The sequence below is a fragment of the Drosophila mauritiana genome, unplaced genomic scaffold, assembly GCF_004382145.1.
Source record: "Drosophila mauritiana strain mau12 unplaced genomic scaffold, ASM438214v1 U_28, whole genome shotgun sequence".
NCBI classification, from domain to species: domain Eukaryota; kingdom Metazoa; phylum Arthropoda; class Insecta; order Diptera; family Drosophilidae; genus Drosophila; species Drosophila mauritiana.
In genome coordinates this window covers 19,534-33,936 of record NW_022881417.1, presented here as the reverse complement: position 1 = coordinate 33,936, position 14,403 = coordinate 19,534, and the positions used below count along the sequence as shown (strand labels likewise).

At 39.4% G+C, this 14,403-nt stretch overlaps 1 non-coding gene and 2 pseudogenes across 1 annotated transcript; all 3 read right to left on the bottom strand.

Annotated features, from left to right (window-relative positions):
• LOC117149665 lies at positions 1–3,033 on the bottom strand (annotated as a pseudogene; the record flags this gene model as incomplete).
• Positions 3,034–3,453: 420 nt separating this feature from the next.
• LOC117149664 lies at positions 3,454–3,606 on the bottom strand (annotated as a pseudogene).
• A 687-nt stretch (positions 3,607–4,293) lies between these two features.
• Positions 4,294–6,290, bottom strand: LOC117149667. The gene has a single exon (XR_004460441.1). It is a non-coding gene; the product is annotated as a small subunit ribosomal RNA (ribosomal RNA).
• Positions 6,291–14,403: the final 8,113 nt, after the last annotated feature.

Genomic DNA, 14,403 nt, shown 5'->3' with positions numbered 1-14,403 from the left:
TTTTATTAAAGAATTTGTTTGCGATTATATAACAAACTCGTGATACTTTGATCAAGAAGCTTGCATCAAAACCCAATACCATAAGATATAATAAATATATCCGTATAATGGCTAGGAAATGATACACGTTCCATTTAATCAAGTAAGTAAGGAAACAATAAGAGTAGTGGTATTTCATTGACGATACCAAACCGAGGTCTAATATCTCCCACTTATTCTACACCTCTTATGTCTCCTTACACTGCCAGATTAGAGTCAAGCTCAAAAGGGTCTTCTTTCCCCGCTAATTATTCCAAGCCCGTTCCCTTGGCTGTGGTTTCGCTAGATAGGGACAGTAGGAATCGTTAATCCATTCATGCGCGTCACTAATTAGATGACGAGGCATTTGGCTACCTTAAGAGAGTCATAGTTACTCCGCCGTTGACCCGCGCTTACTTGAATTTCTTCACTTTGACATTCAGAGCACTGGGCAGAAATCACATTGTGTCAACACCCGCTAGGGCCATCACAATGCTTTGTTTTAATTAGACAGTCGGATTCCCCAAGTCCGTGCCAGTTCTGAATTGATTGTTAATTGATAATCGTTATAATTGATAAGAACTAATTGGTTTAACCCAAATAGTATTCTTAAAAATTTTAGCAAGAAAGTTCCACAATTGGCTACGTAACTAAACTATCCGGGGAACAAGTAACTAACATAAATGCTAGAAACTCTATTTACCCAGAACGAGCACATAAACCATGTTATTGTTTCCCAATCAAGCCCGACTATCTCAATCTTCAGAGCCAATCCTTATCCCGAAGTTACGGATCTAATTTGCCGACTTCCCTTACCTACATTATTCTATCGACTAGAGACTCTTCACCTTGGAGACCAGCTGCGGATATTGGTACGGCCTGTTGAGAAGTTTGCGTGTCCCCACCATAAATTTTCAAGGTCCGAGAGAAAAATATCGACACAACAGTATATGTCATGCTCTTCTAGCCCATCTACCATATCTCTCTGCGAAAGACTTCCATGGTAGTACGGCTATAAAACAGAAAAGAAAACTCTTCCGATATCTCTCGACGGCTTCTTTATGGTCGTTCCTGTTGCCAGGATGAGCACGAGGCCCATATTTAATAACAAACGGATACTCAACAGGTTACGGAATTGGAACCGTATTCCCTTTCGTTCAAAATTATTCAAGTGTATTATATTCGCTTTGTTTATATAGTTAGGCATTTTTGTTTTACTTGAAAATTTTCGGCTTTCGCCTTGAACTTAGGACCGACTAACTCGTGATCAACCACTGTTCACACGAAACCCTTCTCCACTTCAGTCCTCCAAGGTCTCATTCGATTATTTGCTACTACCACCAAGATCTGTACCAATGGCAGCTCCATGCAGGCTTACGCCAAACACTTCTACGCATACCATTGTACCTTCCTACTCACTAAAGTTTCAAAATTTATATCACAAGTAATATAAATCATCTACTTTAGCGGTAATGTATAGGTATACAACTTAAGCGCCATCCATTTTAAGGGCTAGTTGCTTCGGCAGGTGAGTTGTTACACACTCCTTAGCGGATTTCGACTTCCATGATCACCGTCCTGCTGTTTTAAGCAACCAACGCCTTTCATGGTATCTGCATGAGTTGTTAATTTGGGCACCGTAACATTACGTTTGGTTCATCCCACAGCGCCAGTTCTGCTTACCAAAAGTGGCCCACTGGGCACATTTATATCATAACCTTGAACTTCATATCAAGAAAGTTAAGGTTCTTACCCATTTAAAGTTTGAGAATAGGTTAAGATCGTTTCGACCCTAAGGCCTCTAATCATTCGCTTTACCAGATAAGATTATTTTATAATATTAAAATGCACCAGCTATCCTGAGGGAAACTTCGGAAGGAACCAGCTACTAGATGGTTCGATTGGTCTTTCGCCCCTATACTCAATTCTGACAATCGATTTGCACGTCAGAACTGTTTCGGTCTTCCATCAGGGTTTCCCCTGACTTCAACCTGATCAAGTATAGTTCACCATCTTTCGGGTCACAGCATATATGCTCAAGGTACGTTCCAGTTAGAGGCATAAATAATATAAATATACATTATACATAACTATATAGAACGCCCCGGGATTGTGTTAATTAGCTATAAATAGCTAAAAAACTAATCCCATTATTAGTCAAGTTAATTACGCTATTAGGTTTACATCCCAATAACTTGCACATATGTTAGACTCCTTGGTCCGTGTTTCAAGACGGGTCCCGAAGGTATCCTGAATCTTTCGCATTGTTAATCATACAAGAGCATATAATAAACACAAAAATCAATGATAATTATGCCATTATATAATTCCGAAAAATTAACGCTCTGTAATAATATAAATCTATCAGCACTTTATCAAATTAATAACATTTATTCTGTGTTAAAATGCAAGCAATTTAATTGGAATAAACTATAAGTTATATTTTATGATAAATTTGGGATATGCTAATAGATTACAATGTCCTTATATGGAAAAAATGCACATTATTCTTAATAATATTATTTAAATATTACAATTTTAATGATGAATTTTCCATAACGGATATTCAGGTTCATCGGGCTTAACCTCTAAGCAGTTTCACGTACTGTTTAACTCTCTATTCAGAGTTCTTTTCAACTTTCCCTCACGGTACTTGTTTACTATCGGTCTCATGGTTATATTTAGTTTTAGTGGAGTTTACCACCCACTTAGTGCTGCACTATCAAGCAACACGACTCTTTGGAAACATCATCTAGTAATCATTAACGTTATACGGGCCTGGCAACCCTCTATGGGTAAATGGCCTCATTTAAGAAGGACTTAAATCATTAATTTCTCATACTAGAATATTGACGCTCCATACACTGCATCTCACATTTGCCATATAGACAAAGTGACTTAGTGCTGAACTGTTTTCTTTTCGCTCGCCGCTACTAAGAAAATCCTTGTTAGTTTCTTTTCCTCCCCTAATTAATATGCTTAAATTCAGGGGGTAGTCCATATGAGTTGAGGTTGTATATATAACTATTTTTTGCCATAAATTCTTTATATATAAATGATAAAACAATCAATTAAATTCGTTATAAATAGTTCCAATAGTTCTTGTAAGCAAAGTTATTTTTTATCCATTTAACGAACCAACGAAGAATAATAACAAAACCAAGATTTTTCTTTTTCCGAATCATTAATAAGAGACAATTCTAGATGAAAAATATTTCAATTTTTTATGCTAGACATTTCTCAGTATTATTTGATTGAAAAAGAAAATATTTCTCTTCGTTTTTCACATTCAAATGTGAGATAATGTTTTTCATTTCTTTTTTAATATTATGAATAAAATCATTATTTAATCCAATAATATACCATATGCTTATAAAAAATTTATAAACAACTTAATTAGCATAGTCTTACAACCTCAACCATATGTAGTCCAAGCAGCACTATAAAATTAATTAAAGTACATAACAGCATGGACTGCGATATGCGTTCAAAATGTCGATGTTCATGTGTCCTGCAGTTCACACGATGACGCACAGTTTGCTGCGTTCTTCATCGACCCATGAGCCGAGTGATCCACCGCTTAGAGTTTTATAATTCATTTTTATATAATAATCAATATTGTTTTTATTGAAAGAAATTAAAAATACACCATTTTACTGGCATATATCAATTCCTTCAATAAATTTATTTTTATACCTAAAAATAAATGTTGCGATATGTCTTAGTTTTCATATAAGCATTATGTATCATAAAAATCTGGTTATGGTTTGCTATTTGGGTGACACATACTGCAAAATTTATATAAAAAATTAACCTGATGGATGACAGGTACAAACATTGTATATTTTAGGTTGTTGCATTAGCCAACGTATGCTCATAACATAGATGAACAATACATATTCGCAACGCGTGTATATTATGGTCCATATACACACACACTTATTTTGAATACCACATTCAAAATTATTTTAATTTTAATTCGACTTCTACTTTCAAATTTTGTTCAGTTTCTTCGATTTCCATTTTCGAGAATTTGTTTTTATAGGAAACGCCATTGTTGTAGTAGGTACTGCCACAAATACGCACAACAACATTAATAATGTTTAAAGTCTTTTTATGAGGTTGCCAAGCCCCACATATAAAATAAAAGCATCTTCATTTTATTTTGACTTTAACTTTTGATTCCGTGGAATCATTTTGTAATATTTTTATTTTGGTAAATTGTATTTATTTGTATTATAACAAATGTTTATTAACGATAAGGATATTATACAATAATGATCCTTCCGCAGGTTCACCTACGGAAACCTTGTTACGACTTTTACTTCCTCTAAATAATCAAGTTCGGTCAACTTTTGCGAAACAACCGTAACACGCAAGGCGTCACAGTGATCACGTCCGGAGACCTCACTAAATAATTCAATCGGTAGTAGCGACGGGCGGTGTGTACAAAGGGCAGGGACGTAATCAATGCGAGTTAATGACTCACACTTACTGGGAATTCCAAGTTCATGTGAACAGTTTCAGTTCACAATCCCAAGCATGAAAGTGGTTCAGCGGTTTACCCGGACCTCTCGGTCTAGGAAATACACGTTGATACTTTCATTGTAGCGCGCGTGCAGCCCAGGACATCTAAGGGCATCACAGACCTGTTATTGCTCAATCTCATTATTGCTAGACGCAATTTGTCCATTTAAGAAGCTAGTGTCCTTATAATGGGACAAACCAACAGGTACGGCTCCACTTACATAAACACATTCAAACACAATAAACATTTTACTGCCACCATGAATGAAGGCTACATAAGCTTCAGCACCATAATCCTGAAGATATCTATTTAATATATTTGAGTCTCGTTCGTTATCGGAATTAACCAGACAAATCACTCCCACGAACTAAGAACGGCCATGCACCACCACCCATAGATTCGAGAAAGAGCTATCAATCTGTCTTACACACTTATGTTCGGACCTGGTAAGTTTTCCCGTGTTGAGTCAAATTAAGCCGCAGGCTCCACTCCTGGTGGTGCCCTTCCGTCAATTCCTTTAAGTTTCAGCTTTGCAACCATACTTCCCCCGGAGCCCAAAAGCTTTGGTTTTCCCGGGAAGCGACTGAGAGAGCCATAAAAGTAGCTACACCCAATTGCTAGCTGGCATCGTTTATGGTTAGAACTAGGGCGGTATCTGATCGCCTTCGAACCTCTAACTTTCGTTCTTGATTAATGAAAACATCTTTGGCAAATGCTTTCGCTTAAGTTAGTCTTACGACGGTCCAAGAATTTCACCTCTCGCGTCGTAATACTAATGCCCCCAAACTGCTTCTATTAATCATTACCTCTTGATCTGAAAACCAATGAAAGCAGAACAGAGGTCTTATTTCATTATCCCATGCACAGAATATTCAGGCATTTGAAGCCTGCTTTAAGCACTCTAATTTGTTCAAAGTAATAGTACCGGCCCACAATAACACTCGTTTAAGAGCACTAGTGCAGGTTTTTAAATAGGAGGAACATATGAAAAAATACAAGTATTTAATCACATATAAGAACTCCACCGGTAATACGCTTACATACATAAAGGTATAGTACTAACCACAATTGTAAGTTGTACTACCCGTATGAAGCACAAGTTCAACTACGAACGTTTTAACCGCAACAACTTTAATATACGCTATTGGAGCTGGAATTACCGCGGCTGCTGGCACCAGACTTGCCCTCCAATTGGTCCTTGTTAAAGGATTTAAAGTGTACTCATTCCAATTACAGGGCCTCGGATATGAGTCCTGTATTGTTATTTTTCGTCACTACCTCCCCGAGCTGGGAGTGGGTAATTTACGCGCCTGCTGCCTTCCTTAGATGTGGTAGCCGTTTCTCAGGCTCCCTCTCCGGAATCGAACCCTGATTCCCCGTTACCCGTTGCAACCATGGTAGTCCTAGATACTACCATCAAAAGTTGATAGGGCAGACATTTGAAAGATCTGTCGTCGGTACAAGACCATACGATCTGCATGTTATCTAGAGTTCAACCAATATAACGATCTTGCGATCGCTTGGTTTTAGCCTAATAAAAGCACATGTCCCATAAGGTTCATGTTTTAATTGCATGTATTAGCTCTAGAATTACCACAGTTATCCAAGTAACTGTTAACGATCTAAGGAACCATAACTGATATAATGAGCCTTTTGCGGTTTCACTTTTAATTCGTGTGTACTTAGACATGCATGGCTTAATCTTTGAGACAAGCATATAACTACTGGCAGGATCAACCAGAATAATGTTTTTCCTTCATATTCCATTCATATATTTTGAATCGAAATAAGCAATATAATAGATATATAGATATATAGATTTTTCACTTTATATAATTCCATGATTTTTATTATATTGAATAAAATTCAATATTTCGCCTTTGGGTAAAATTTTAAATATATAAGTAAAAAAATCCATTCGATTACGGCCATTTTTATATAGCATTCGTAATCCATATTTTCATTTTTAATTTATACTTGTTTTACCAATATAACAAGAATTTCATCTAATTATTGTAATATATATATTTCTATAATTTTATCTTTTTATACATACATATTTCATTATAAAATATCATTTTATTTCCAACATACATAATTATTGTATCCACACATGTACAATTTTTGTTTAACCAATATAAATATTAAGTTAAATCATTTGCATTTTGAAGATAAATTTAAAATTTATCTCTTTTCATATATATCTCTGGTAATATATAACATAAAACCAAGCGCATATGATAATATTTCCACATTTAATATATAATTTTATATTTCTTTCATAAGAATCCATATTTGTATTATACCGTAACGATATAATAATCCAACTATACGGCAGGTAATAAATTAATATTTGCCTGCCTCCAAAAATTAACGATAATATATGGAAACGATTTGTTATTCTATATATAATAGAAACTTGACTTTTGTTTCAACGATATTATCTATAAAGCGTATATTCCTATTATCCGCGGAGCCAAGTCCCGTGTTCTATAGAACTGAGAAACAAATTTGTACGGATAATAATATACTTTATTGTATGTAACCAATATAAACATAATCCGAAATAAATATTTCGAATAATGCGGGAGGTCGGCAACCACTGCCTACCTATAGTAGTTTTTTGAACCCGCTGTCCTCAAAGCGGGTATTTTCAATTCCGTTTGCCACCCAACATACGGGCTATTCTCTTATATATTAAGAGATTATAGGAACATTTCATTTTTTTTCCATTATTCATATATAATATGATTATTTTTTCCCTTATACATATAATAATTAATCATTTTCATATGTATATTATTTAATTTACTCATATTATTGCCAAAATCATATGAATACATAAGTTTTGAACAATATGAGAGGTCGGCAACCACTGCCTACCTATAGTAGTTTTTGAACCCTCTGTCGTAATTCCGGTCGTTTACACTACTATACCCTCTCACTATAATGGCTTTTCTCTATAATACTAAGAGAATGTGGGATATTTTCAGCATTTTTTCCCTTATACATATAATAATTAATCATTTTCATATGTATATTATTTAATTTACTCATATTATTGCCAAAATCATATGAATACATAAGTTTTGAACAATATGAGAGGTCGGCAACCACTGCCTACCTATAGTAGTTTTTGAACCCTCTGTCGTAATTCCGGTCGTTTACACTACTATACCCTCTCACTATAATGGCTTTTCTCTATAATACTAAGAGAATGTGGGATATTTTCAGCATTTTTTCCCTTATACATATAATAATTAATCATTTTCATATGTATATTATTTAATTTACTCATATTATTGCCAAAATCATATGAATACATAAGTTTTGAACAATATGAGAGGTCGGCAACCACTGCCTACCTATAGTAGTTTTTGAACCCTCTGTCGTAATTCCGGTCGTTTACACTACTATACCCTCTCACTATAATGGCTTTTCTCTATAATACTAAGAGAATGTGGGATATTTTCAGCATTTTTTCCCTTATACATATAATAATTAATCATTTTCATATGTATATTATTTAATTTACTCATATTATTGCCAAAATCATATGAATACATAAGTTTTGAACAATATGAGAGGTCGGCAACCACTGCCTACCTATAGTAGTTTTTGAACCCTCTGTCGTAATTCCGGTCGTTTACACTACTATACCCTCTCACTATAATGGCTTTTCTCTATAATACTAAGAGAATGTGGGATATTTTCAGCATTTTTTCCCTTATACATATAATAATTAATCATTTTCATATGTATATTATTTAATTTACTCATATTATTGCCAAAATCATATGAATACATAAGTTTTGAACAATATGAGAGGTCGGCAACCACTGCCTACCTATAGTAGTTTTTGAACCCTCTGTCGTAATTCCGGTCGTTTACACTACTATACCCTCTCACTATAATGGCTTTTCTCTATAATACTAAGAGAATGTGGGAATATTTCAGCATTTTTTCCCCTATACATATAATAATTAATAATTTTCATATGTATATTATTTAATTTACTCATATAATTGCCAAAATCATATGAATACATAAGTTTTGAACAATATGAGAGGTCGGCAACCACTGCCTACCTATAGTAGTTTTTGAACCCTCTGTCGTAATTCCGGTCGTTTACACTACTATACCCTCTCACTATAATGGCTTTTCTCTATAATACTAAGAGAATGTGGGAATATTTCAGCATTTTTTCCCCTATACATATAATAATTAATAATTTTCATATGTATATTATTTAATTTACTCATATAATTGCCAAAATCATATGAATACATAAGTTTTGAACAATATGAGAGGTCGGCAACCACTGCCTACCTATAGTAGTTTTTGAACCCTCTGTCGTAATTCCGGTCGTTTACACTACTATACCCTCTCACTATAATGGCTTTTCTCTATAATACTAAGAGAATGTGGGATATTTTCAGCATTTTTTCCCTTATACATATAATAATTAATAATTTTCATATGTATATTATTTAATTTACTCATATAATTGCCAAAATCATATAAATACATAAGTTTTGAACAATATCAGAGGTCAGCAACGGTCTTTCCTCTATAATACTAAGATAATATGGGAATATTTTCAGCATTTTTTCCCTTATACATTTATACATATAATAATTAATCATTTTCATATGTATATTATTTAATTTACTCATATTATTGCCAAAATCATATAAATACATAAGTTTTGAACAATATCAGAGGTCAGCAACGGTCTTTCCTCTATAATACTAAGATAATGTGGGAATATTTCATCATTTTTTCCTTTATACATTTATACATATAATATTTAATCATTTTATATGTATATTATTTAATTTACTCATATAATTGCCAAAATCATATAAATACATAAGTTTTGAACAATATCAGAGGTCGGCAACGGTCTTTCCTCTATAATACTAAGATAATATGGGAATATTTCAGCATTTTTTCCCTTATACATATAATAATTAATCATTTTCATATGTATATTATTTAATTTACTCGTATAATTGCCAAAATCCTATGAAGACATAAGAGAATACAATATGAGAGGTCGGCGCAACCATAATATAGTAGTTGATGACGAGGTGTTTGGCAACTTGATACAATTCTTTAAAAAGTCTTTATATTAATTATATGATAGGGACAATATCATATGCGTCACTAAATTGATCAGTCGCGATCGAACACTCAACGAGTGCAGACGTGCCTGCGGACCGCAAGCAAGAAATTGTTTCGCTTTTTTCGTATTTCATTACCTCCGTTATTCGCATACCGGTCACCGCGTCGCGAGATATCGCCGCGCGCTCTGATTGGTTCAGCTCGCGTGCCTAACGGACTCGCACCAACACTAACGCACACTCGAGCGTGCGTGTTATCTGGTTGTTTACATCAAGCGCATAGTTAAGCAACTTTAACACAGCAGCAGCCACGTGCAGTGGTTTGTTCTCCGACCAACTGTACCCAGCTCCCCCCCCCCCCCCCCCTTCTACCCCTCACCCTACAACATGGATTGGCAGGCCCCCCCGCGTGTCATCAAGCCAGGCAAATCTACGCCCTGCAAGAAGGCCCTAAGAGCAAGGGAGCCCAGCACTAGCAGCGACTCCAGCACCTCGCATTCGGAGCCCGGTGAGGTCAAGCGCAAGCCTGCGCGCAAGCCCCAAATGGAGGAACTTGACGTCACGCCCAGCACCAGCGCAGCTTCGCGTCGTAGGTTAGCAAACAACCAGTTTGCCATCCTCTCGAGCGATGAGGAAGACAATGACGACGACGACCAAGCCGCCTCAGACGAAGAACCTGTACCCGCTGCCAACAAAACCCCGGACAAACCCAAGCCTACCCCGAGGACTTTCAAGCCACCCCCGATATTCATCCCGGACGTGACCAACATTTCTGCTCTGATCAAGATGATTACGACTCTCGTGGGTCCCAGCAAAGACTTCACATACAAATCGGAACGCAACAACGTGCGTGTAATGATGCCTGACAAGGAGTCTTACTCCGAGCTTCGTAGGCACCTGGTTTCCCAGAACAAAAGGCATCGCACGTTCCAGCCCAAAGATGAGAGGGCATACAGAGTAGTAATCAAGGGATTACACCACACCGCCGATCGTGACGAGATTCAAGAGGAACTTGAAAGACTAGGGCATAAGGTCAGAGACCTGCATAATCCTATTGGTAGGAAAACCAAGGAGCCACTCGGGTTATTTTTCGCCAACATGGAACCCGCCAGTAACAACAAGGAGGTCTACCAAATCAGGAGACTGTGCAGGTCGGTCGTCACCATCGAGCCTCCCCGTAAATTCAACGACGTGCCTCAGTGCTTTAGATGCCAAGGGTTTGGACATACCCAGCGCTACTGCTTCCTCGAGCACCGATGCGTGAAATGTGGTGGCCAACACGACTCCAGGACTTGCACTAAGAAGGAGGATGAGAAGGCATGCTGCCTTCACTGCCAAGCTGACCACCCCGCTTCATACAGAGGATGCCCTGCCTACAAGAAGGCCAAGGCACAGCAAGCCCCTAAACCTAGACCGGCCACACCCACCAGCAAGCCCAGCACCATCCAGATCCCAAACATCTCCAACATGAGCTATAAAGACGCGCTCAAGGCTACTCATGTACCACAGCAATCCGATCCCAACCAAAACCGCCAAACCCCACCAGAAGCTCCGCAATCCAATAACCTGGAACAAATCTTTGCCCGTTTTCAAGGAATGGTTGAAAGTATGATGGAGAAAATGTTCTCCCAAATGACGCAGCTTATTGCTTCCATCCTCAATGCCAAATCATGGAAATAAGCCTGAACATAGTCATTTGGAATGCTAACGGCCTGCAGAGGAGCAGAGCCGAGGTAGAATACCTTATAAAAACGGAAGCGATTGACATACTCCTTGTATCCGAAACCCATTTTTGTCCACGATCCCACTACAACATCAGCGGCTATGATGTTTTACTCGCCAACCATCCATCTGGCAGAGCGCGCGGAGGAGCAGCCATGCTCATCAGGAGTGGTATCCAGTACACGGAGCTACCTGCGTTCCAGGAGGAATGGGCCCAGTGTGCCCTGGCTCGAATCTCCAGCCTTCAGGGGGACATCACCATTGGAGCGGTCTACTTCCCCCCCAGACACTCAGTCACCGAGACTCGCTTACAAGAGCTTTTCGAGTCCTTTGGTCCTCGCTTCATAGCAGCCGGTGACTTTAACGCCAAACACTCTTGGTGGGGGTCCCGCTCCATCAACCCCAAAGGCAGAACGCTCCACAAGTTCGTGCAGAGCAGAAGACTGAATTGCCACTCCACTGGTGAGCCAACCCACTGGCCTACTAACCCTGCCTTGTCTCCCGACCTCTTGGATTTTGCCATCTCCAAAGGCATAGGACAAGCCAGACTCTCATGCACCACATACAACAAGCTGCTATCCGACCACAGTGCAATAAGAATGCTCCTCAATATCCCAGTCCTAAAAAAAGACCTGCCCAGAAGACTCACCGGGAAGCATACCGACTCCTCCAAATTTACCTTCTGGATGCTATCCTCCCTGGACCTGGATCCTCCTCTTTCCTCCCCAAGAGACATTGATGCGGCGATTAGTACACTCACTGAGGAAATGCACAATGCGGCTAAGTTCGCCAACCCTCCTCCTCCAACTACCCCGAGAACACCTGAGCGAGATCTCCACCTTTGGTCTCCAGAGATTGCGGCCTTCGTGGCGGAGAAGAGGCGCCTCAGACGTATTTGGTTCTCCTCGCGCAACCCAAGGGATAAAGCGGCACTCAACAGAGCCAGCAAGGAGCTTAAGGTCAAGCTCTGCACACTACGGCAGGACTCATTCAATCGATTCCTTGAAGAGCTGGAACCTGGTGACCCGCAACACAATCTGTGGCATGTCACGCGCCACATCAGGAGGCCTGCAAAAAAGGCGTCGCCAGTGCGCAAAGCGGATGGCTCTTGGTGCCGTTCCGATGACGAAAGAGCAGAAGCATTCGCAGATCACCTCCAGAACGCATTCACCCCATTCAACAGATGCACTGGTGAAGAGCGTGCTGCCACCACCAGGTTCCTTGAGAGTCCATCTCCACCCAGCTTGCCGATAGAGCCCGTCACCCCTGAAGAGGTTGCGCAGGAGATCGCCTCCCTAAAGGCCAGCAAATCCCCCGGACTGGATCGTATCGACGCCACTTCCCTCAAAATTATGCCTCCTCCTTGCTCCCAGATGTTGGCTAACATCTTCAACAGCTGCTTCTCACTAGGGTACTTCCCGAGATCATGGAAACGTGCAGAAGTCATCCTCATCCTTAAACCCGGAAAACCTGAAGCCAATCTTGCCTCATATAGACCGATTAGTTTGCTGGCAATACTCTCCAAAATACTCGAAAGAGTATTTCTGCGCAGAGTGTTGCCAGTACTGGACGAGGCTGGTTTGATCCCGGATCACCAGTTTGGATTTAGGCGATCTCATGGAACACCCGAACAATGCCACCGGCTCGTATCAAGAATCCTCGATGCATTCGAGAAGAAAAGATACTGTTCGGCCGTCTTCCTCGATGTCAAGCAGGCGTTTGACAGAGTGTGGCATTCCGGTCTCCTCCACAAACTCAAGTCCCACCTTCCCAGTTCCCACTACGCTCTACTCAAATCTTACACCGAAGGAAGAGAATTCCAAGTGCGTTGCGGATCCTCATCCAGCACGCCAAGGCCCATAAGAGCCGGAGTACCTCAAGGCAGCGTCCTTGGTCCCATCCTCTACACCCTCTTCACAGCAGACCTTCCTATAATACCCTCCCGTCACCTCACAATAGCCACCTATGCCGACGACACCGCGTTCCTCGCCACCGCTACTAATCCAGATGGAGCTTCAGCCATCATCCAGAGGCAACTGGATGCTTTGAATCCATGGCTAAAACGATGGAATATTGCGGTTAACGCCGAAAAATCCTCCCATACAACATTTTCCCTGCGCAGAGGAGAATGCCCTCCGGTCACTCTTGACGGCGACACGATCCCCACTACCAGCACCTCCAAATACCTGGGGCTTACACTGGATAGAAGGCTGACATGGGGCCCTCACATTGATAGGAAGCGTACCCAGGCCAACATACGCCTTAAGCAACTCCACTGGCTTGTTGGGAAAAGTTCCAAGCTGAGGGACAAAACGAAGCTGCTTGTCTACAAGACTATTCTCAAGCCAATATGGACTTATGGAATCCAGCTGTGGGGCACCACAAGTGCTTCAAACAGAAGAAAGATCCAGCAATTCCAGAACCGATGCTTGAGAATAGTCTCCAACGCCCATCCCTATCACGAGAATACTGCCATCCACGAGGAGCTCGGAATTCCCTGGGTGGAAGACGAGATCTACCGACTCAGTGAGAGATACGCCAGAAGACTGGAGAATCACCCCAACCACCTGGCCATCAATCTGTTAGACAACAGCCAATCCACAAGACGTCTGCAGAGAACGCACCCGCTTGACCTCACGCAACATTAATGTAAATTTGTAACCCCTACCCAAGTACATTCTAAGTACTCCCCGTATGTCAATGTTCCCCCACATAAAATTTAATTATTGTCCATTAGGACAGATTTTAAATAAATAAAACAGATACACAAAAAAAAAAAAAAAAAAAAAAAAAAAAAAACTAAATTGATGACGAGGTGTTTGGCAACGTGACACAAATCATTAAAGTCTTTATATTAATTATATGATAGAGACAATATCATATGCGTCACTAAATTGATGACGAGGTATTTGGCAACTTGATAGAATTCTTTAAAGTCTTTATATCAAAAATTATATGATAGGAAATATAATGCTACTAAATGATACAGGGAATTGACAAATCATTAAA